General features: G+C 39.7%; 1 protein-coding gene and 1 pseudogene across 3 annotated transcripts in view; one reads left to right on the top strand and one right to left on the bottom strand.

The window, feature by feature from the left end:
- GRID2 (glutamate ionotropic receptor delta type subunit 2) overlaps positions 1-25879 on the top strand; it is a 1396175-nt gene that overhangs the window by 506016 nt on the left and 864280 nt on the right. The window lies entirely within an intron of this gene.
- LOC139006588 (BUB3-interacting and GLEBS motif-containing protein ZNF207 pseudogene) lies at positions 23472-24979 on the bottom strand (annotated as a pseudogene).

Raw genomic sequence — 25879 nt, 5'->3', positions numbered from 1 at the left:
AGGAAGGTTGAGAACCACTGGTAGGTGTTTGCCCAAAGATGGAAAGAATTCTCATGTCTTCTTTCATTAAACTTAAATGTTGCCTTGAGATTTGTTTTGTACTCACAGTTATTTGATTTAATAACTTAATATGGAGCATTCTTGTTTTTTGTAGTATACTGTGAGATTAGATATTAGTGCTTCTTTTTGCCACAAAAGACTACATATTCATTTACCAACCAGAGCGTAAAGTAAAAAGCGACTCTAGTAGTATAGCTTATCATGTACAGTAGATATGGAAGTATACAGGAGAGAAAGAGAAAGCAATACAAGAGAAATTATAATTAGACAAAATCCCCAAAATAATACTCAGGTTCTGGCCAAGTGGCTCAGTTGGTTGAAGTGTCATCCTATACACCAAAAGTTTGCAGGTTCAATCCCAGTTTGGGGTGCATACAGGAGGCAACCAATTGATGATTCCCACATCTACATCTCTCTCTCTCTCTGTCTCTCTCAAATAAATAACATATATCCTTGGGTGAAAATTAAAAATAATAACAATAGACCTGGCCTGTGTGGCTCAGTTGGTTGAGTGTTGTCATCCCATGCATGGTTTTTGATTCCTGGTCAGAACACTTGCCCAGGTTGTGGGTTCAATCCTCAATAGGGAACATTCAGGAGGCAACCAACTGATGTTCCTCTCTCATCAACACTTCTCTCACTTTCTCCCCTTAAAAAATCAGTTAAAACATATTTAAAATAATAATAATAATGTTCAATACACATTAGTGTAACACAGTAACAAGTAATAAAACTTAAGGGACAAAAAATCCTATATAATAAAAGGCTAATATGCAAATAGACCAAACAGTGGAACTACCGGTTACTATGAGGTGCACTGACCACCAGGGGGCAGATGCTCAATGCAGGAGCTTCCCCCACGTGGTCATTGTGCTCCTACAGGCACTCAGCCAGAAGCTGGGATCATGGCTAGGGAGCACAGCAGAAGTGGCGAGAGCCTCTCCTACCTTTGCGGCAGCGCTAAGGATGTCTAGACTGCCGGCTTAGGCCTGATACCCGCATCTGAGTTGAACTCAGAGACAGAGGCCAAGCTTGGTCTCAGCTACCTTGCTCAAAACAATCTTCCATGCCTCTCACACTTGCACTTAAATCTTCCCTTAATATTGTAGCTTGGTAAAGCTCTCTTGGTCTCTTTTAGTTTCTAAACTGCATGGGTATCTACCCCTTCCACTTCCCCAAAAATAAATTTATGGGACTTTAAATCTTCCCCTAGAAAAAAAAGATTCCTTGGCATTCTCATTTATGTTTTTTCTGACTTAGAGTAACCTTAATTTTACAGCTCTACAACTCAAAGTATTGGATTTGAACTAGTAGAATGACTTCACCTTGAAGCTTGTTATAAATGCAGAATATCAGGCCCCAGACCAGCTCTATTCAATCAGAATATGCAAGTTCTGTTTCTAGATGTTTCATAGACTGGTCCATAAGGATTTAAGAAATACTTTTCCTCTTGTTTGCTTTGAAAGAACAGGAAGTGTTTTATTAATTGAATTTGTCTTTATACCACTTCCTCAATGGAGCCAAACTTAATTTTCCACCACCAATTTAGACCTCATTTTTCTGCTCCAAATAATTTTATCTGTTTCATTTTCCTCTAAAAATTTTCAAAAAATCAGACAAGTACAAGAAATAGGCAGACTTTCATTATGCTCTTGTTTTCTTATAAAGGTTAAATGTGTATATTTGTTGTCCCAACATTCCTGTACATGTCCCATTTTAGGAATGACTCTACACCTAAAATGACTACTGTTTTCTATAAATAGGTGTTTGCTATTACTTAGAATATAATCAATTTTTCTAGTGATCTTTTGTCCCATTTTAGTTTAAACTTTCTTTTATAAAATCTATTTCATTTTTCTCTCTTAAGATATTTTTTTTTTTAAATATATTTTATTGATTTTTTACAGAGAGGAAGGGAGAGAGATAGAGAGTTAGAAACATCGATGAGAGAGAAACATCGATCAGCTGCCTCCTGCACATCTCCTACTGGGGATGTGCCCGCAACCCACGTACATGCCCTTGACCGGAATCGAACCTGGGACCTTTCAGTCCGCAGGCCGACGCTCTATCCACTGAGCCAAACCGGTTTTGGCGATTAAGATATTTTTTATGAAAACTTTATTCCTTGATTTTGAATCAACTTAGTTCTCTTTCAGTTTACTACTTTGTTATTTGGCATCTTGCTGCAGGATGCTTAGATCATACCCTTTATGATCTAAGAGGAAAGAATTATGTTATCCATGTTTGCCCTAATCTATCTGTGGCATGTCATAGGATACAGAGCTTGTTGCATAAAATGACATTAAGAATCAATCAATTTTGTTCAGATTTGCTATTGTTATTTGATGTGGTTTATTTCTGCAGATAAAGACTTTCATTATTACTGTATAAATAACAAGAGCAAAAAAGCTCCACCCCCCAGAGAATCTGCTAAGCAGTGCTGAGGTGCCAGTAATTTTTATTTATATATTAGTAATACTCCTCATGTGATTCTGATGCTCATAGAGATTGAGAACTAACAAATTTGCTCACAGAGAGCCAGAAGTTATAATTGAATATTAGCATTACATGATTTTATTTAAATTTTAAAAATTAGACAATTTTTGTGTGTAATCAGTAGGCAACCAAAATTAATTTGAAAGATGTGATTGAGAGATAAGAAACTGCATTAAGGCTTTGTCAAAGTAGAAAGGGGTGGTGTTATAGGAGAAGTTTAAATGCTGTCTTGTGTATATCCTATATAATAAAAGAGAAACATGCAAATGAACCCTCCGTCCGCTATGCCCAAGCCATGCCCACCAGCCAATCAGGAGTGAGTATGCAAATTAACCCAAGTAAGATGGTGGCAGCCACAGAGTTGAAGCAAGCAGGAGGCTTAAGTTGCCCCAGGCAATGGAGGAAGCCAAGCTTCCCGCCTGCCCTGGCTGGCTCTGGGCTTCACTCAATGCTACAAAGTTTCAATTATAGAAGATAAATAAATCCCAGATACCTGCTTCCAGCCTGCCCTGGCCTCCACTCAAGGAAGGTCTGGGATCCTGGGTTGGCTGGGGCAACCCAGGCTTCCAGCTGGACCTGGGCTCTGCTCAAGGCTACAAAGTTTCAATTATAGAAGGTAAATAAATCCCAGGAAATAAAAAGAAAAAAAGGAGAGGCTGGGAGCTTGGTTTGCCGTGGGGCATGGCCAGCCTGAAAACAGCCATCAGCCCCTCACCCAGGCTGGGACCTCCACCCTGAAGGGGGTGTGGCCAGCCTGCAAACAGCCATCAGCCCTTCACCCAGGCTGGCCAGGCACCCCAGCAGGGACCTCCACCCTGAAGGGGATGTGGCCAGCCTGAAAACAGCCATCAGGCCCTCATCCAGGCTGGCCAGGCACCCCTGCCGTACCCCCACCCTGATCTGGGACACCCTTCAGGGCAAACCAGCTGGCCCCCACCCATGCACCAGGCCTCTATCCTATATAATAAAAGGGTAATATGCAAATTGACCCTAACAGCAGAACCACTTGGAATGACTGGTCACTATGACACACACTTACCACCAGGGGGCAGATGCTCAATGCAGGAGCTGCCCCCTGATGGTCAGTGTGCTCCCACAGGGGGATCTCTGCTCAGCCACAGCCAGGCTGATGGCTGCCAGTACAGCGGTGGTGGTGGGAGCCTCTCCCGCCTCCTCAGCTGCGCTAAGGATGTCCGACTGCAGCTTAGGCCTGCTCCCTGCTGGCAAGTGGACATTCCTCGAGGGCTCCTGGGCTGCCAGATGGATGTCTGACTGCCTGCTTGAGCCTGATCACCCGGGGAGCAGGCCTAAGCCAGCAGGTGGACACCCCCTGAGGGGTCCCAGACTGCGAGAGGGCACAGGCCAGGCTGAGCCCTGCCCCCCCAAGTGCACAAATTTTTGTGCACTGAACCTCTACTTAATCTATAATATGCAAAATATTGAGGCTAATATTTGCCGTGTGCTTTTCTTAGGTGTAATTTTACTTTTTTCTTTTATTATTGCATTTATTCATTCACTTGATAAATAATTTTAAAGCCTATAGTATGTGCCAAATAGTGTTAACTGGATAGAGTGTCTATTTGTAATAAGAATTTTATATTTTACAAAGGGCTATAGATTTTATACAGGTATTTTCATTAAATCATTTTACCTATCCTCATTGCTAAGAAATTAAAAAAGGTATTTTTAAATTGGTACAACCTTTCTGGAGGACAACTTAACTATAGGTGTCAAAAACATTTAAGGTGTGCCATACATAATGGTTATTTCTGCGAGTAGTTAGGTATTGCTATAGTTGCTGATGTACTATCCTTACCCTTACCATGTATGCTTTGAGTTGTGGAATAACCACTATAAAGCAAATGCTATAGAAACATTGAATATATATCTTTTTTTTTAACACAGCCAATTTCTACACATAATCCTGGACTGCAAAATAACTGCTGCTATGTCATAATGGAAAATATATTGTTCAAATAATATGTTCCATCTACATTTCTTCTTTCAAATTTACTATCTTAATACACAACTCTATCTTTAAATCAAATGACATTCGGCAATAAATAGAGGCCTGCTTTTACAAGTATTGGCAAAGAAATACCTTTTTAAAAAATTGTTTTTTCTAGTTAGTGTGCATTTATATAAAAATGCAAAGCAAATATAAATCACCTGTGGTACTAATTCTTAGGGGTTATAACAAACAATATTAGTAATAACCAAATATTGTCCACATAGTCTCCTAATTAGTCTAATTTATGTTATGAATGCATAATAATTAGGGTATAAAGATTCTTAGTTTTATCAGCATGTTATTGGCCCATATTTTATATCAGTGAAATGGGAATATTAAACTATGTTCATAAATGATTGTAGACATTGTTTTTGTTTCATGTTTGTTATTCATATTACCATATTACTCCTAAAAGTAAAACACTTTCTTGAAGAAGTTTCATTTAGTGTACACAGCATGTTCTATTTTAGTCTCCTTTATCCCAATGAAATTCAAATTATTTTACATTTCTACAAGGATATATAACATTTAAGTTCCTAGAAAAGGAAGGGTTTCACTGTACATGGTGATCATCTGTTCAGCAGCAAAAAGGTCAAGAAGCTAAATGAATATGCCCTCAAGTCTGTAAGTGAAAAATAGATCTTGTAAGCTAGAGAAACTCTAAGATAATTAATTTTGGAACCTCAGCTACAGCACAATTGTACAATGCATTTCCCACGTAATCTGTTGGTGATGCTCATACATATGAGTAACATAGGTAGTGGATTGAGAGGTTGTTGCCATTGAATCTTTGCCATGGGCATTTTGCCCCAATCATTTTTCCTGAAAACATTTTCTCTGTTTAACTAAATGGCGTTAAGCCAATTTTGCCTTAAATAAGATAAAAACTAGAACAAATAAAGGAGGGACATTAAAAATGAATAGCAATTCAGGGATAAGCAACACACACACACACACACACACACAAAACCTCATAGATATGGGGAACATAATGGTGATTACCAGAAGGCAGGGGGGTTGAGGGAGCTAGAAGAGGCTCTTGGGGATAAATGGTGATGGAAGGAGATTTGGGGAGGTGAACACACAATGCAATATACAGATGATGTATTATCAATTGAACACTTGAACCCTATATAATTTTATTAATCAATGTCACTCCAATAAATTAAATAGAAAAGTACAGAAAATTAATAACAAAATTATGGAATACTTTATTGCAAAGATATATTTGAATATATTTTAAATATGTGTAGATTTATGACAATATTGTGCAAATAACTAATTTTATTTTGTGGATTGTACCAAAAGACTTGCTTTTATGCTATGAGAAATGTGGGTTCAACTCTGTGCCCTCTAGGAGGATCCTCAGCACCTCATGTCCTATGTTTCAAAACAAAACTAAATAAACAAAATCACAATAGGAAACTCTTGGGGCAAAATCATCTCATCTGGAAGAAATGTTAACTATTGTAAGACGACCACTATTGAACTGTTTTCTTCACTACTTTGTCAATGGAGAAATGAACATAAACAGATCAACTAAAAAAATGCTGTCAACCAGTTATTTTATTTTGTTTCACTACCAAATTGCCTATGGCTAGTCAGTTATGCAGAAAAAATGTTTGTGGCAAAAATGTTTTCTGTAGCAAAGATGGTACTGTGACAGTACCTATGACACATGGGGTTTGGGGTGAGCAGAATATCCCCCGATTGGGTTTTTGCCTCACCAAGTCTGAAGAATAAACTCTCAGAATAAAAGATTTTTTTAGTAGAAATGTAGAAATTTGTTGCAAGTGTATACAAACTTTCCCTGGGGATGGCTCCCCAAAGGGGAACCCCCCTGAGGAGGGGTCCTCAAAAGGAAAAGCCTGCTCTCGCTCTCTCTGAAATGGAAAAATATCAATCTAAAAAATCACCTGAGTCTCTTTTTCTCTGGGTTTATAAAGGTTGTAGCTCTTTGTCTGAACATGACCCTTTCTAATTGGACCCTTCCTTAATTTAGGACCTCGTGCTTTCCTCATTGGTCACTCTGCTGCATAGTATCAGTTTCAAAGTCCAAAGCTCATGTTGTGCCCCTCTCATTCTCTCCCCCTTATCTTGCAACATTCCTCTATTATCTGTGAAAGTGTGTTCCCCTCTTCCCAGTATCTTGTGACTCTTCTCTATCCTCTGTAAAAGTAAGATAAGCATTTTGGCATCTTCAAGCCCCCACTTATGCATTCCTGTCCCATGGACCTCCCCCATCCCCGCTTAATCCCTGAAATTGCCTGGCCTGTCTCTAAAATTCCTTTCACCTACAACTGTGGGTTGATTAGTACATAAAGGAAGTTCATCATTTCAAAGGGACCTGTTATAATCTATCAGTAGAGGAAATCAATCTTTGGATATAAATTGTCAATATTTCTAATTTTAAAAATTGATGATTTTGTTGAGTGGTGTTTCAATTTGATAATATTATTTCCTTAATTGTAAAGAAAATGAATTGTGGAGACATTGAATACAAACTCTTAGAATTATAAATATAAAACTATGATTCCTTAGACTTTCCAAATATAAGAGTAATGAATCCTTCTGCAGAAAACTGCACATACACACATTCACATAAAAATTTACAAACAACTTGGGGAGAATCACAGACTAGTTTTACATACCTGTAATACCAATAGTTATTTTCCGAAGCTGAATAGAAGCTCCTCTGAAGTAAGGAATATTTGTTTTACTTCCTCATGTACAAATAGAATATAGATTCTAACTTTGACTCATTGAAGAGGATGACTTTGTGGCTTAGACTAAATATGGATAGTGAATATTCATCAATAGTAATAAAATATAAAAAGTTACACTAGGGTTTTAGAATTTCTATTGATTTCTCCATTTGTAACTCAGGGAAAATAATATTCTATTTGACCTTATATAAAATTTGTTTTGTATTTTCAGAATAAAAGTTTTATAAAAATTAACTTTGAAAAAATATATAGATATTTGTTGCTTGTTATCTCACCTGAACACTTTAATATTATTGTTATCACCTTTTTTTTTCTTTGTAACAATTCAAATTTCCCATTAATATATTCATCCACATGGTGCACACATCTGAAATACAATAGTAAATGCTGCTTTTATCTAAACTCCCTTCTCTTTTATATTTTACTTTCATCCTTCTGGGAACTGTTTTCCTCCATGAATTCATCTGAATTACACCCATTCTAACCATACTCTTTTCTCTTGGTTTAGGTTGTATGTTATATGGGCATGTAGTTTGCCATTATTTCAAATATGTTCTTGGCAAAACTGTAATATTTGAAAGCAAGGTTCATGTTTTCACTACAGCATTTGACACAGTTTAGGATCTATAGTAAATGTTTAGTCAATAATGAATAATTCAGTGATTGAGAGAGGTAATTTCCTGAATTAAAAAAAAAAAAAGTAAAAAGCAGAATGAATAGGGTAAATAGTGTGGATAAAATGCCATTCATATCCCATAGGCTAATACTAAATAAAGTAGGTTAACTCAAATTTTGATAAAGGAAATTCCTTCTTTCAAAAAATATCATACAATCTCAAATTTTACTAGAAATTAACAGTGTGTCCTTATGAGTGCAGAATTATTTAAAAGATTATCATTAGCAAGTCTGCTAGTCATCCATAGTAAACTGCAACTTAAACAGTATTTGATCAACGTGTATTAAAATTTACATATATATGTGTGTGTATATATATATGTATATATATATACACATACATATATATATATACATATATATGTATATATATTGGGTTAAATTAGATTTTCTTAAAATACAATGAAGAAATATTTACAAATTTATCTATGGATTCTATAAGGATCTAAATATTTATTGAGTTTTAATTCCACTTTGCATTAAGCAGCATAATTATGGAAATTTAATAATATGTACCTACAGAGTTAAAAATGTCAACAATATATTTCCCAGATGTGAAACATTCTTAAGGTAGGTTATTTATAGAAATATTTACTAAGTTTTCTATTGAATGAAATACTTAACGAGTTAACTGCCACCCATCTAAAATGAAAACCATCCCCATTTAAATATTTTGAATTTAATTTAAAAAATCAATTAACAATGAATGTTATAAAAATAAATATATTACTTACAATTCAGGTTTTCTTGAATAGTTTCAGCTGAAAATTGTCATGAAAAATGATTTTAAAGTTGGTCAGGGCTGCCACTTAGGGAAAACGTTTTTTTTTCATGGACACGCGTGGGCTGTGGGGAAGGTCCGTTGCTTGCATCTACAGATGCTTATGGCATACAATGGGTTAATAATTACTTCTTTTGCTGTGTAGAATGTGTAAAAATCTAGTTTCCCCTTCTTACACTATGTCTTTATCTTAACACTTTGAAAACAGACATATTCCTCTATTTTTCAAATGTCACTTCTTTATTCTTTGTAAATATTTATTATCATTTGATTCTCAATGATTTTTTAAAGCTAGTGTTCATTGTTATTATGTGATTAATAAACTGTTAAATTGAGTATGACCTTATCCACACTACCATTTGCCAGTACAAAAGTTTTTAAACCAAACTGAAACATAAGGCAGAGAAAGCAAAGACACATGAATATCATCCTTAATAAATCCCTCCAATGATAATTTTGAAGCTTAAAAAGTATCTTTGTCTCTTCAATTCTAGGGAATATGACACTGAAGTTTTAGGCTCTTTTAATACAAAATTGACTGTTCTGTTCTGATTGGCTATTTTAAAGTCAAATATATATTTCATAGAAACAAAACAAGAACATTCTTATGAATCCTCTATGCAATAGCCAAAAATCTAATAACAACGCAAGAGTACATCAACTGGAGAATAACATTTACTATAGCATCCTATATAATAAAAGTGTAATATGCAAATCGACCAAACAGCGGAACGACCAGTCGGCAGCAGGCGGGGCCAGTGAGGAGGTGCCACCAGGCCAGCCAAGGAGCATGCCAGCGTGCAGAAGGAGAGGAGGGCGATGGGGGAAGGGGAGAGGCGACAGCCATCAGCGGTGTCAGTGGTGGAGGGGTGATGGGGGCAGGGCCCAGTCGCCTCCTGCACAGGGAGGTCAGACTGTGGCTTAGGCCCACTTTCTGCAGTGAGTGGGCCTAAGCCATCAGTAGGACATCCCCTGAGGGCTCCCAGACTATGAGAGTGTGCAGGCTAGGCTGAGGGACACCCCCTCCTCCACAGTGCACGAATGTTCATGCACCGGGCTTCTAGTATTACTATAATGGAATACCACAAACAATTAAATGTATCACAGCTACAAAAATTGATGAATCTCATATACATACTAAGTGAAAGAAGCCAGTACCAAACAATGACTATTTTATGTTTTTATTTGAAAAAATTTAAAATGGCAAATTAATCTATTTAATCATCAGAATAGTGGTTACTCTAGGAGGAGCATAGTGACCCTAAAGGGGGTACAAAAAAGCCTCCAGGTTGATGGTAAATTTATTTTATTACCTAGGTTTTGCTTATACAGGTGTACTTATTTTGTGAAAATATCATAAACTTTCCAATATGTATTTTTTCTTTTTTGCATATATATAATATTTTATTTAAAATATTTATTAAAAAGGAATATATAATTTTTGTATTGTATATAGCTTAGTCTAATATTCATGCAATAGAAGTGTTATATAATCATAGTGTGTTTATCTTAATATATATTGAGTGAAATTGATATATTTTATATATTTTTACTTTTGTCAGTGGATTACACTTATTGTTTTATGAATGCCCTTTCCCTTTTAAAAATTGAGATGTTTATAATTTTTGGTCTATTTTTGTTAAGAAATAAAAAGCTTATTCTGATAGTGAAATATTCTTTTTCAGTATCAACTTTATTTTCAGAAAATTCTATATGCCCATCCAGAATTTTTAAAATATTTCTTTCTTTGTTACTATTTTTTAAGTTGTAAATCATCATATTTTTAATTAAGATAAAGTGATAAAAATTAAAGTAAAATTCTGCTAATACCGCATTTGATTAAAAAATCAGTAACATTTATTATTTCTCATAGATAATTTAGAATACTGATTTCTATTCTGCATTTTAACTGTTATGAAACCCATAAAAATTGACAAAATTCTGTTAGGAAGAATACCCCAATATATAACCAGAGAATTGAATCCATTATGTACATACTACATTAGCAATATAAAAAATATGGGGTGATCTGTAACTGTGGGTAACCACTTGGATATTTACCGGTTAGCAGTTATTGCACACTTCTGCAATAGCATTAAGAAACTATCACACTAACATGAAGTTATTTAAACTGCAACACTAAAATGAGAGTGTGGTGATTTTACCTTGAGTATGGAAGAATTTGTCACAATTTTTGAAAATTTAAGATGTATTTGTTGAATGGAAAGTACATCACTTTTTTAAATATTTTAAAAAAATTCATCTTACACTTCCCTCCATGGGCAAACCTTAGAGCACTAGATTTTGAAAATCAATATGTCCATGCAAGGCTGTTGCATGAGTTTATATTTTCCTAGCTACACTCATTGCATTATAGTCAGGAGGAAAAAAAATATATAGCAAAGTATGCCATCTCTCTAAACCATTTGTTTCTGAGATTCTGAAGAATTTAAGACATTTTTCACCTGGCCTCCTCCCTAGCCTTTTTTTAAACACTGTTTTAAAGTACTTTGCATGGGGTTTTAGGACACATTTTTGCATGTATAATCACAGCTCTGAAATAAGAACAACTTTGTTGTTGCTTAATCATATTATTATGGAAGCTTCTAGTAGAAGATAGCACTCCATCGTCTGTGTTGTTTCTGAGATTCTTTATTGATTCTGTATCAGAGATTGATCATTTAGAATAGCCTTTCCCCAAAACATAAGGTGTCCTTTCTTTAGGCAGAAGTCTTTCTAAATGTTTAGCACATGCCTTTAGTTTACTAAGGGTACAGAATTAATACTAAGTGTGCAAAATAAACACAAGTGTCTTTATCAAATTGGGATAGTTTCTTACACGTTCCTAAGGAGATGTTAGTATAAGCCATCCAAACATTAAAAATAAAACGACATCAAAATTAAATAGTTACTTTGAGCCCCATTGATTGGTGGCTCTGTTGTTTGGAGCATCGGCCAGTACACCAAAATGTTGTGAGTTCTATTCCCATGTCAGGGCACATACCTAGCTTGTGGGTTTATCCCCATTGGAGGCAACGCATCTCTCTCCCTCTGTCTCTTTTTTTTCTCCATCTCTCTCTCTCTCCTCTCTGTCTCTCTCTTAAAAAAAAAAATCAATAAACATATTCTTGGGTGAATATAAAAAAAGTTACTTTTAGCACAATTTGATTTATTGTTTAATCTAGGTACATGATTCATATTCTGTCTCCTCTCCATCTCTCTCTCACTCCAGCTCTACCTTTATTTCTATCTCTATCTTTCTCCCTCCTCCCACCCCACCAGGAGACTTTAAAAAAATATACTGAAATGCTGAGATTTCTCAAAAGTCCTGAAGTAAAGAAACCTGACTATGTCTTTAAAGCAACTGTCATTTTCAAACTAATGTAATTTCCTTAACCCACAAGCAAATAGAAGGTAAAAACTGGTTGCGTAATAATATTGCCTTCTTTATAATATTTATCATAGGTTATGCAATGTAAATTGGAGCAAATGACTTTTAAAATGACATTTATGTGGGTAAAATCTTTGCAAATAATATATAGAATTTTTGTGTATGACTGGCATCTAGGAATGGAATTATTCAGGTATAGAGTAAGAAACAACATATATTAATTTGAATCTCCTACCTGTGCATACAATTAAAATGTAAGCAAAGTTATATTTGACTAGAGGCCCAATGCACTAAATTTGTGCAAGGGTAGGTCTTCCTTCCCCTGGCTGCTTGACACTGGCTTCCCTCTGACACCAGGGACATGGGCTTGCTTCGTCCGGAAGGTCGTTCGGTCTAATTAGCATATTATGCTTTTATTATTATAGATAGTAACATTTTAGGAACTGGTCTTCTTTTAGTTTTGGAAGTTTCTACACTCTGTTTTGACAGATTTCACTCACTCAATGGATACCTTCAGTGAATTGTGACATTGTTTTTTATTTCATTAATTTCACTAGCACAGGTCCAAGAGGACAGTAGTTTTAGATATAATATAAACTATCAAAAAGCCTCATCATTTGTGTGTCCTTATAATGTCATTGTAAATAGGCTAAACATTTTTCTTCCTACAGAATTAGAGTTACAACATCCACTGTTGTCAGAGAGTGTGTTTAATTAAGAACAAGGAAAGTAAGTAAGAATTTAATATTTCAGAATGTTATGGCAATGTTAAAAGGCTGTATTTTATTATGTAACATTTCTAAAACATTTTCCAATGATGTTGATTAATTGTGCTCCTGGGGTATTTTGGTGCAAGTAAATTAGAACTGATTGATGTTCCCACTAAACAAAATAACTATAACTAAAATATAGTTATTTTTTATCTGTTAGTGAATATTCTGAAGAAGATTAATTTATGACTAGAAATGTGGGCATTCGGTAATTATCTGGTTGTTAAGTAACATGTTTGTACCTATAAAATCTGCTGTTTTTGGTGGTGACTTATTTGTCTTATGAATCAGGAGGTAGAATGAAGAGTGACTCATTACTGACTAGAGAGGGGTAGTAGTTCATTATGGTAATTACCTGTCTCTGTAAGAGCTTTCACATATTCTGTTGTTTCTAATGATTTCTAAATAAGGCTTATGCATTTGTTATGTATCACATTACCAAGGATACCCAGTATAAGTCCTGCAGTTGGTCTGTTGAATGAAATAGCAAATGGATAATTATCAACTTACAAGACATTATCTATGATAAAGTTATTTACACGATGAATTTCTATGGTGGTGTATTGTCTGTTGACCACCCTCCTCCTCACAAAACAAAACAAAACAAAACAAAACAAAATGCCTACTATTGAAATAATAAAATGAGATACTGTCTTTAAAGCATCTTGCTCCTATTATTAACTTGGCTGATAATTCAACACAATCCAAGTTTATTATAGCTCATGGTCAGGAATCATCCTATGCCTTACATCACAGCAACCATTTTCTATAGCTCACGAGAAGTGTCAAATCTAATGAGAAACTCAGAGAGTACTAGCCCTGTTTAGGGAGCCTGTCAGGAGTTGTGAAGAGTCTGAGGTGTTATCCTTCTTGCTAGCTTACAACTTAGCCTGCCAGTTTCATGGCTTCTGGCAGAAGATGTGAGACTCCTGGGAAAGAGACACAGAGTTTTATTCTTTGGACTCGCAGCATCTTTTATATTAGTTCCTAAGCGCCAGTTCCCACAAGGAGGTACAAAAAGGGCCAGGTGATATCTATACACACTGGCTTACACTCCAGGAAAGAAACCCTGACCTTAAGGACATATTCTTTTATGATGGTCATTAAAATGTTTGCCCTTGGCCCATAGGAGACATTATTGTGCTGGAGAGGTAAGCATGGCTGCCCTTTGCTCCAGAATGATACACTCTTTCTATCTTCCAATATTGTTTGTTATACACATTTACACATATTTTAAAAGTGGACAACAGACAATAGTGCAAGGAAGACCTGGGGAGCGGGGTGGAGGGAATCAATGGGGACACCTGTAATACTTTGGACAATAAAGATATATTAAAAAAAAGAAAGAAAACATAGTCCAGAAGAAAAGGGCAATAATGCTTTGCTTACAAGACCGACAGAAACATGAGACCACAGAGTATTGTCTCTCAAGAGAACCCATGGAGGCACAGTATCTCTTTTACTATGCCCATCGGTTCACACCAACTACAGCTATTTGAGCTAATCATTTCAGCAACAGGGAATTAAAAATGGAAACTTATCTAAGGGATAAAAAGAGGATGATTGAAGTATGTGCATCTGTTATTATAGTGATCTTATATTTGATTTATAAAGTTTTAAAGCCAAATATTGCTTTTGAGAGGTGATTACTTAAGAGAATTTGGTCATCTCAGAAATAATCTGATAGATATACTAATTGAGTTTCCTGTGCACATTTAGATTCTCATATAGAAAAAGTTAAGCAGAAGGGAATAAAAACTGTCTACAAAGTTTGCAGAAAATATGTAGGGCCAATGTTCGCCAGTTTAATATGTCTAAATTTCTTCCCTTTATTGAATTTATGTAAATTATCCTGTTTAACATTTACTTGAGATAGATTTTTGTCACTTAATTAAAGAAAAGTATTTGTGGCAGAGAACTGGAAAGCAATATTTAGCTTTAGTAGGTAATTAGCCACTGAACTAAAGGTCTGATCATTTTTCTGATTTCACACTAAAATGAACAAAACGACATACCAGGCAAGAGATGTTTTTCATTTCAAGGTGGTAAGGTTCTTTAATGATTTTGTGATTTACAAAATTCTAGTAAGGTTTGTATGGTTATTCAAAATGCAGAGTATTCAAGGCAGTTAATTCTTGAAAATCAGCTTTGGCAATGTATAGCAATGTTTCCATTTCACCAGCTAGTGACGGCAATGAACCGAAGAAATCCACCCCCAGGCACTAATAAAACCCCAAATTCTACCTTCTACATCGGCATTGTGCTGAACCTATTTGTTTTGTTTAGTCTTAATTTTGAAAATGGCATCAATGTGATCAATATATCTTTCTTATTTAAAACTCATTAAAAACACTTATAAAAGACTTACTCTGTATAAACCTTTAATCTTTAAAGGAACTAACTACAGGAGTATTAGGTTTAAAGAACAGCTTTTTTCAAAATGATGTAGTACTTATTATTATTATTATTGAATTAATAGAATTGTCTATTCATATTTCTTGTCTCAAAAGGATTTGATTTGAATGAAGATTGATAAACATTTTTTGGGGGCATTCCTCTTCCTTACCTCTTTTCTTTATATGTTCATTTTTCCCTTTTTTGTCCCTTTTATGTAACACTAAGATTTTAATTTTAAGAACAGCAATTCATCCTTCATAAACAATGCACTTTATACTTAGAAAATAAAATCAATAATTTATAACAAGAGCAACAAGTAATTTTTCTAGTTGTTTATTATATTTTATCTTTATATTTTATAATCAATATGACTACATTTTTTGTACCATAAAGCTGACAAAATAGCAGTGATGTGAGAAGAGGCTGTGTGGTATAATATGATTTACAGACCAAATTAGTATGTAAAAGTCATGCCAACATTCATCTATAGATAAAGTGTCCTCAAGAATTTTGAGGGCATTGTAGTTACAAGTGCACAACTTAATATTGGGATGGCTTCTTATTTACTTAAGATCTGATTTTAGAGTCTAAAAATCTGGGTTAAAATCTTGCCTTTTCCCCTTCCTGTGACAAATTACTAAAGTCTGCTGTCTGTAAAATTATATTAAAAATACCCAGTATCTAAGTTTTATTCGTTAAAGTTAATGTATAAAAATATTTGATATAGTGGTTGTTTAATAAATATCTGTAAATAAAAATTACTTTTTACTTGACTCTGGGATTTACAGAATCATAGTATCTCAAATTTAAAATGAATTTCTGTATTCTAGTTTAATTTTGCTGAGAATCTTAAGAATTCTTTAACTCCCTTGTCCCCTCCTCCTCCCAAAAAGAAAGACAATATATATTAAAGATCTATTATGAGATACTTCCAAATGAATTTAATTTTCCAATAGTATTTAATTTTCATTCCTTTTACCTAAGTGGAGTATCTGGATGTCACAAAAGTAACTGAGATACTCGTGATCACGTAACCAGGACAAGGATTCACACCTACATCTGTCTGAATCGAAAGCTCTGTGACTTTTCTCCACTTTATTTCATTGCTCAAAGTTCAGAGATTTGCCCAGCATAAATAGCATTTAGCAGTATCTGTGGGCCTAGGTGTCTACTTACAACCTACTCCAACATTTCCGTCTTTAACCAGTGTTCATTAATAAATATAAAATGCTTGATAAAGGCATAAACATTTGATTGCCTAATTTCATTAGTTTGTTATTGTTCTTTTTTAATAATGAAGGATTAGAGGAGACTTAGATTTGAATATATTTGCTACACTTTCTTTCATTGTAATACTAAAGGCCTAGCACACAGAATTCATGTGTGGGTACAGTCCCAAGGACTGCCCTGCAATCAGGGCCATCTTCCCTTCTTGCCCACAGCCAGCCCCGCCCCCCACTGCCACCCATCCCCGGTTTCCCGTTCTCCATCGGGTGATCTGTTCCTGATGGCCGGGGGAAGGAACCAAGAGGTCAACTGTTCCTGCCTGGTCGCCGGCCCCGCCCCCACTGTGGGTGGCCATCATTCGATTGGAGCCTGCCAGCCAGGGAAAGGGACTGAGAGGTGGTCATTGTGCCTCATAGTGACTGGTCCAGTGGTCATTCTGGTTGTTCTGCCATTAGGGTCAATTTGCATATTTCCCTTTTATTATATAGGACTAGTGGCCTGGTGCACATTGAAAAGAAATCAGGAGCCCCCACCTGTGTGCCCGGGGAGCTTCCATGTCCCTGTGAGCCACTGGGAAGTTGCATGGGGTGTCTGTCCTCCTCCCTGCAGCTTCCTGAAAAAGTATTTCCAAATGTCCCTTCTGGGGCCAGTGTCATGCCTTGCTGGCCGTGAGGTCCCCGGTGGAAGCCTTGGGCTGTGCTGGATGCTTTCCACTGCTCAGAGTCAGATAAGAGACTCTCTGAGGTGAACAATACAAAGTTAGGGATCTTGTGGGGAAGAGGTGCTCTGTTGCCCACACCCCCACCCTTCAGATCCATCTATCTTTGACTTTTACTCTGATTATCAGTCGCCACCTATTATATTGCTGCCTTCCTCTGTAGCTCCAGGGCAATCAGTAAGGGATGAGATTTGATCTCGATGCCCGAGACAGAGTTCCAGGAGCCTGGCAGCAATATCAGGCTCATCCTGGTTACTCCAAGTATCCGCACTTCATCTGTTCTCTGGAGATTCTAACTGCAGGCTTATGGGATATGAGGAATGTAGCAGTGCGCTAAGTGGCAGGCGGCCAGGGAAGAGCCTGATCCAGGGCCAGGCGCTGCACCACTCCCACTCACCCCAGTCCCGCTGCATCTGCCACCACGGCTGTGCTTGCTAACCATGAGCCCAGCTTCCAGTGGAGCAGCACTCCCACTATGGAAGCACACTGACCACCATGGGGCAGCTCCAGCATTGAGTGTCTGTCCCCTGGTGGTCAGTGCACATCATAGCAACTGGCCGACTGGTCGCTCCGGTCATTCAGTTGTATCAGTCACTTAGGCTTTTATATATGTACTAGAGGCCCGGTGCACAAAAATTTGTGCACTGGGGGGGGGTGGCCCAGTCCGGCCTGTGCCCTCTCGCAGTCTGGGACCCCTCGGGAGATAACGACCTGCTGGCTTAGGCCTGCTCCCGGGTGGCAGAGGGCAGGCCCAATCCCTAGGTGCAGCCCCTGGTCAGGCTCAGAGCAGGGCTGATTGGGGAGTTGGGGCACCGCCCCCTGTCACACTCAAGGGTCGATGGGGAGGTTGCGGCGCCACCCCCTGTCACGCACAGAGCAGGGCCAATCAGGGGGTTGGGGCGCTGCCCCCTGTCACTCAAGAGCAGGGCCAATCAGGGGGTTGGGGCGCTGCCCCCTGTCACTCACAGAGCAGGGCCGATCAGGGAGTTGGTGCGCCACACCCTGTCAAACAAAGAGCTGCAGGGCAATCAGGGGATTGGGGAGCTCCCCCCTATCAGGCACAGAGCAGGGCTGATCCGGGGGTTGGGGCACCTTCCCCTGTCATGAACAGAGCAGGGTAGATAGGGAGGTTGTAGCCCCGCCCCCTGTCACACACAGAGCCGCAGGGCGATCAGGGGGTTGGGGAGCTCCCCCCTGTCACACACAGAGCCACAGGGCAATCAGGGGATGGGGGAGCTCCCCCTTATCAGGCACAGAGCAGGGCTGATCCGGGGGTTGGGCGCCTTCCCCTGTCACAAACAGAGCAGGGCGGATAGAGAGGTTGTGGCCCCGCCCCCTGTCACACACAGAGCCGCAGGGCGATCAGGGAATTGGGGAGCTCCCTCCTATCAGGCACAGAGCAGGACTGATCAGGAGGTTTGGGCGCTGCCCCCTGTCACGCTGATCCCAGTGCCCGGAGCCTCGCTGCTCCGCTGATCCCGGTTCCGGGAGGCATATTACCCTTTTACTATATAGGATAGAGGCCTGGTGCATGGGTAGGGGCTGGCTGGTTTGCCCTGAAGTGTGTCCTGGATCAGGGTGGGGGTCCCCACTGGGGTGCCTGGCCAGTCTGGATGAGGGGCTGAGGGCTGTTTTCTGGAAGCGGGTGACTGAAGCTCCCAACCTCTCCTTTTTTTCTTTTCTTTTTTTTATTCAGGGCCAGCTTTAGCTCTGAGGCCTTGCTGCTAAAAACATCAATACAATGTTGTGGTCCGGCTGGCTGAAGCCCAGCTGAATGAAAGCCAGTTTCTGGGGTTTTGTTTAGCTTCTTATTTGCAACATAGTACATAGTTGCTTAGAGTTGCAGCTGAGAGGCCGGCAGCGGCAGGCGGGGAACGTTGGAGTCCACAGTCACTGGAGCAAGCAAGCCTCCCTGCTCGCTTCAATGCATGGCTGCCAGCCGCTATCTTGGCTGACAGTTAATTTGCATAAGGATATGCTGATTAGCCAATGGGAAGGGTAGCGGTCGTATGCTAATTACCATGTTTCTCTTTTATTAGTGTAGATATATATGTCAAATTATAAAAACAAGACTGTCAAGATTGAGACAATTAGCACTATTTCTTATTCTGTTACTCTTTTAGCATTTTATTCTGTTTCTCACTTCTGTAACACCTAATGCATACACTGTGTGTGTTTGTAAGTTTGCGTATGTGTGTGTATATATATATGTGTGTATGTATATACATATCTTCCCTCACATTCTATGTCATAATGAAATGACTGTGAAAATATAGTCTTGTTACTGAGTTTGTGCATGTCAATAACAAGAAAAACAAATAGTTTGATTAAAAAATGGGCAAAGAACCCAGGTGGACATTTTCCAAAGAAGACATCCAAATGGCCGAGGGTAAATGAAAGGGTTATCAGCATCATTGATGTCAAGAAATACAAATAAAATCACAATCAAAAAGTCAAAATATAACAAATGTTGGTGAGGATGTTGAATGATGGGAACTATTTCTACTGTTGTTGGGGATATAATTTGGTACAGCCATTATGGAAAACAGTTGTGGGATTCTTAAAAATATTAAGAATAGAACTAAATACCAGGTGATCCAGCAATTTCACTTCAAGATATCCAAGGGAAATGAAATCAGGATCTCAATGAGACACCTGCACCCTCATGTTCATTGCAGCATTGATGCTTATAGTCAAGATATGGAAATAATCAATGTGTCTGTCAATGGATGAATGGATAAAGAAAATGTGATACACATGGATGCATACACACACACACATACATACATACATACATACATAGTATTCAGCCTTTTAAAAAAAGAAGAAAACCCTATCATTTGTGACAACATGGATAACCCTGGAGAACTTTAGGCTAAGTGAAATAAGCCAGACATGGTAAGACATATAATGCATGATTTTATTTATATGTGGAATCTAAAATAGTCCAACTCATAAAAGCAAATACTAGAATGGTGTTTATTAGGGGATGGAGAGTGAGAGAAATGGGGAGAAGTTAGTCAAAGAGGCAAAGAGTACAAAATGTGTTATTTAGGATGAATAAGTTCTGGAGATTTAATGTCAAGTTAACTAGGGGCCCAGTGCACGAAATGTGCAACTTGAAAGGAACTGTGGGCTGCGAGGCTGCAGTGAGCACAGAGGTGGTTCTTGGCCCATCCTCCATGCCCCTGCCTGGCCCCTCCCACCACAGCCCCTGGTCCCCTGTCTGCTGGCAGCCTTGCTTCCACTGCTGCTGCTCCCACCTGCTGACAGCGCTGGCCCCTCTTGCACCCACTGATGGTGTGGAGCTATTGGGGCTGGTGCCAGCAGTGGGTGTGAGTGGGGCCAATGCTATCAATGAGCACGAGTGGAGGCTGCTGCCCCAATCACCCCTCAGGATCAGGGGGAGGTGGAGAAGCCCTGAGGGGTGCTTGGGGCCAGTGCCGGGCGCTGGCAGCCTGTGCCGGGCACCAGCAGCCTGTGTGAGCAGTGGCTCTGGTGCTTGGTAACAGGTGCAAGCGGGGGCGGCACTAGCAGCAGATGAGAACGCCCAGTGGGACTGCGGCACGTGGCAGCAAATAATTTTCAGTAACCACCAGAGGCTCACCTCCATGACAGCAACTGGTGTCCCGCCTTGGTCTGGTGCACCTGCTCACCTGCTCCACCATCCAGCAATGGCCAACGCCCGCCATGTTCCATGTGCACCCCATGGTGTTGAGTGCATGTCATAGTGTTTGGTTTGAGCCTCTGGTAGTTACTGAAAATCCTTTGCTCCCATGTGCTGCGGTCCTGTAGGGTGCTTGCACCTGCTGCCGACACTGGCCCTGCTCGCACCTCTGCTGCTGCTGGAGCTGCCACTCACACCCGCTTAGGCAGCTGGCGCAAGCACCAAGTGATCAGCACTGTTAGTGGGTATGAGTGATGGCTGCCAGCCCCAATTGCCCCTCAGGACTTCTCCACTTCCCCCTGTTCCTAAGGGGCGAAAGGGGCAGCATTTGCAGCCCACACCTGCTGACGGCACTAGCCCTGCTTGCCCTGGATGCTGGCACCGGCCCCAATTGCTCTGCGCCATCAGTAGGTACGAGCAGGGCCGGCACCATCAGCACATGGCAGTGGTGGAGGAGGGAGTGGGGATGCTGGCAGACAGTGGACTGGGGGCTGTGGCAGGATGGGCTGGACGTGGGTGTGGAGGATGGGCTGAGACCTACCCCTTTGCCTACCGCAGCCTGGTGGCCCACAGTTCCTTTCAAGTTGCATGAATTCGTGCACTGGGCCCCTAGTACATAGATAAAACTCTAATATATACTTAGCATTGCTGAAGAATTAGATCTTAAGTGATTTCACCACACAGAAAAAAGTAATTCTATGAGGTAATGGATATTAATTGACTTGATAGAGGTAATCATTTTGCAAATTATACATATATCAAAATATCACATTGATTACTATATATATAATATTTTTATTTTACAATAAATCTGGAAATATTTTTGAAAAAAGTATATCTGTGTTTTTCAGTTCAAATCTGACCTAATTTTTTATTTTATTTATTTATTATTTTTTAAATTTTTTTAATTGATTTTTTTACAGAGAGGAAGGGAGAGGGATAGAGAGCCAGAAACATTGATGAGAGAGAAACATCAATCAGCTGCCTTCTGCACACCCCCTACTGGGGATGTGCCCACAACAAAGGTACATGCCCTTGACCGGAGTCGAACCTGGGACCCTTGAGTCTGCAGGCCAACGCTCTATCCACTGAGCCAAACCGGTTAGGGCTGACCTAATTTTTTAGATGCTATAAAATATTATGAGAAGCTTGATATAGACTACACATTTATCAAAGATTTATTTATATTGTAAAAATTATTGGTGTAATCAATATTTCTATTGGTTAAATTAGTTCTGTTGAAAAATTATTTAAAATTATATTCTTCACAAACTGTACAAAATGAGAGAAACACATTTGAATTTTAGGGGCTATCTTGAAACTATTTCAAAGAAGTTGATAGGATATAAGACTTCAAAGATTCAGTTTTGTGGTGGAGAATAGTAAGTGATTTGGATGTTTAAGAAATGATAAGTCCTGCAATGAGACTGGGACATGGAATCAAGGCTGAAAAACTGCAATTTTCCAAGTGTATTTATATCTATTAGAAAGTTTCATAGTACTTTCATAACTTTTCCCTCCACTTGGTCTCTTTTTAAGATGCTACCAAATTTAGAAGGATTTGGTTCACTGGATACCAAATAATATAAATGTAAAATGGAAATATAAAATGAAAACATTTTCAAGTATTTTATCTTTGGTTACGCTTTAAAAGTCCACTGTTTCCTCAGAAATAGATATTGTGTTCATTTTTATTTGACTTTGTATGTGAAAGGGAGGTAGGTCTGAAATTAATAGCAACAATTTATATTATAGAGGCAGTCGCTGTACTCTCTACAGAACCTCATGCAAATATATACTTTAAAACTTTTAAAAATTATGGCTATGTGTTTACACAGCGTGTTTGCACATTTTTATTTAACCATTTTTTATTTTTAAATTGAATTTATTGGAGTGACATCTATATTAATAAAAGGGTAATATGCTAATTAGACCGGGAGACCTTCCGGCATCCTTCTAGACAAAGCTATGGTGGTGTGGCCGAGGCAGTGGTGGTTAGGGGCAATCAGGCCAGGAGGGGAGGGCAGTTGGGGATTATCAGGCCGGCCAGGGGGGCATTTGGGGGTGAGCAGGCTGGCAAGGGGGGGGGGGGCAGTTGGGGATGAGCAGGCCGGAGGGGGGCAAAAGGGGGTGAGCAGGCTGACAGGCAGAGTGGTTAGAGGCGATCAGGCAGGCAGGCAGGTGAGCAGTAAGGAGCCATCAGTCCCGGATTGCAAGAGGGATGTCTGACTGCCGGTTTAGGCGCCCCCAAAGGGATTGGGCCTAAACCGGCAGTCAGTCATCCCCCGAGGGGTCCCAGATTGGAGAGGGTGCAGGCCAGGCTGAGGGACACCCCCACCCCATGCATGAATTTTGTGCACCAGTCCACTAGTTGGTTAATAAGATCATATAGGTTTCAATGTACATATCTATGATACATGATTATATATTGCATTGTGTGCCCAACACCCACAGTCAAATCAACTTCAGTCACCATATATTTGGCCTCCTTTACTCTTTTTTTTTTTTAAATTGCAACTTCAGGAAAAGTTCCTGCTTTATTATTTCAAATAATTTTCCCATGTAAAATAAATGTCCAATAGTTCCTGGTATGTGGGAAGATAATGTTAAAGTCACAATGAAGCCTTGTTGACAGAAGCTTGGCTATATAAACAGCACAAGTTGAGAAAAGGTTTAATCTCCAAACCTATTAGATTGGATGAAGCGAGAACAGTAACGGCCACCTTGTGACATTACAGGAGGTCTCATTCCCATTGGAGGTCGAGGAGGCCCACCTTGATAAGGGGGCACCATTGGCGGTCCCTGCCTATATGGCGGCATAGCACCAGGAAGGTAACCTGGCATGCCTTGATGATGACCACCATACTGACCATGAGGTGGCATTGGGGGTCTCATTCCTTGTTGATGTGGGATGCCTGGCTGTGGTGGCATCATAGCTCCAATTGGTCCAACTGGTGGATTACCAATGGGAGTCTGTCCTGGAAGAGGAAGATTACGTTGATATTTAGGTAACTGTGCCCTTCTTTCTTCCAACGATATATCCTCATCTGGATAGATCAACTTACTGGTTGTACTGGTCGTCGTAAGAGTAGCAGACTTACTTGTTATTGATGCCGCTGGTTTAGCTGCAGTGCTATTTGTTGTACTAGTGGTTGAAGCTGTAGACTGTGTATAAGCAGGGAATGTAGGCTTCGGGGGTTCTGTAATTGTTCCAGGGGTACTACTTAAGGGCTTGAAATCTGTACCAACAGGTCCTTGGACAGTTGCCTGAGCCTGTCCGGCACTGGGGAAAAGAGGCTTAGTAACTGGAGGCTGTGGAGCAGGAACTGTTGCTGTTGGTGCAGGTGGTCTATTAAGAATACCTGGTGCTGAAACAGCCTGTGCTTGAGTCATTGGAGGAATTCCAGGACTTGGAACAAGAGGGGGCATACCTAGTGGCATACCAGGCATTAGAGGTGGTATTCCTGGTCCAGGTGGCATCATTCCACTCATTGGCATAATTCCAGGTGGCATGCCTGGCATAACTGGTGGCATTCCTGGCATCAGAGGAGGAACACCTAGCATTAATGGAGGTATGCCTGGAGGTATTCCTGGTGCTCCCGGAACTGGTCGTAGTCCTGGCTGTGCCATTGGGGGTATATAGCCTTGTTGGGGTTGAACAGGCTGTGGTTGAAATGAAGTTGAAGCTGCAGAGTCGTCATCATCATATTCATCAGAATCATCTTGCTGCTTCCTTTTTTGACTCTCCTGTGTTTTCTGTTCAAGAAGTCGTCTCCTTTCATCCATGTCTTTTTCTGGAATACCTTCCATACCACATATGTCCAACCCTATGTCTGTTCTCCCAGGTATTGCATTTGGTACAGCATCTATTGTCTTTTTATGCACCTGGCTGCAATGTGTAGCCAAGCCAGGTCCTCTGTACAACTTCTTATGACATATATGGCATTTAAAATGTTTTGCTTTTTGGTGCTGTATAAGGATCTTCTCATCATCAAAGTCTCTATTACAATACCAGCACCACGGCTTCAGCTGCTTCTTCCTCTTGCGACCCATCACTGCACTCCACAGACGAAGTGAAAAGGAAGGAGAAAGTAAGCAGGAAAATGGAGGCAAAACCGCTCAGTCTTCAGACCCAACCGCCACCACCTCCTCCCACAGGAAACTCCAAGTTCTGTGTCTTATTGTCTTGTTACATCTGTATTTATACCAGTTGATTTTAATCCTATCAATTTCTATTCCAAAGGTTAGGGTGTTTCTTATCTCCATTCCAGGGAGTAAAGATTATGTAGCTTAAGCGTGATTGTTCATAGTTAAAGTGATTAACTACCCACCTGGCACTTAGTTAGGGAGTTTTATTCCCTCCCTAACTTCAGGGGGAAAACCCTACCAGGGGAAACGACCTTTCTTGGAGAGGTGACCTTGGTTAAAACACATAGTGCCAAGAAGGGGAGCAAACAGATTAAGAACAGTATGCCATATACACCAGGTGCCCTTGAAACACATGCTGTGCAGATGTTTTTTCCCTGCAGCGACTGTGTCAAGCAGCAAGGATGGACCGGCTTCCGGCAAATTCCCCCTTTTTTATTTTTTAAATGATAGCACATGTAAATCAGCGGCCACCTCTCGGATTGGGTTGTTTAAGACTCGGAAGAAGACTGACAAGCATGATAGCGAGCATGGCTATAAAAATAGTGGATGGAGTGCACATGGAGCCTTGTTCCTGTAGAAGGTTGCTGGCCTCTTCAGTCAAGGGATTTCAGCTGTCCCCAAGTCGGTGGTTTGGTTGTCCTTGTTGATCTGGCTAGCAGGCGGCGTCATTGGCGAAGGGCTTCCCGAAGCATCAACGAGTTGAAGGGCTGCATCAAAGGGTCCATCAGGGCCGCACTTGATGGTGGTGGCGGTGTCTGGGGAGGAGTCAGCTGTGCCCTCTGGGTCAGCTAGGGGAATCCTGTTTGAGGCG

The sequence above is a fragment of the Myotis yumanensis genome, unplaced genomic scaffold (assembly GCF_028538775.1).
Source record: "Myotis yumanensis isolate MYYU_CA2020_CCGP unplaced genomic scaffold, mMyoYum1.0.hap1 SCAF_1, whole genome shotgun sequence".
Taxonomy (NCBI): Eukaryota; Metazoa; Chordata; class Mammalia; order Chiroptera; family Vespertilionidae; genus Myotis; species Myotis yumanensis.
The sequence above is the reverse complement of the archived record's forward strand: the minus strand, read 5'-3'. Positions and strand labels throughout refer to the sequence as shown.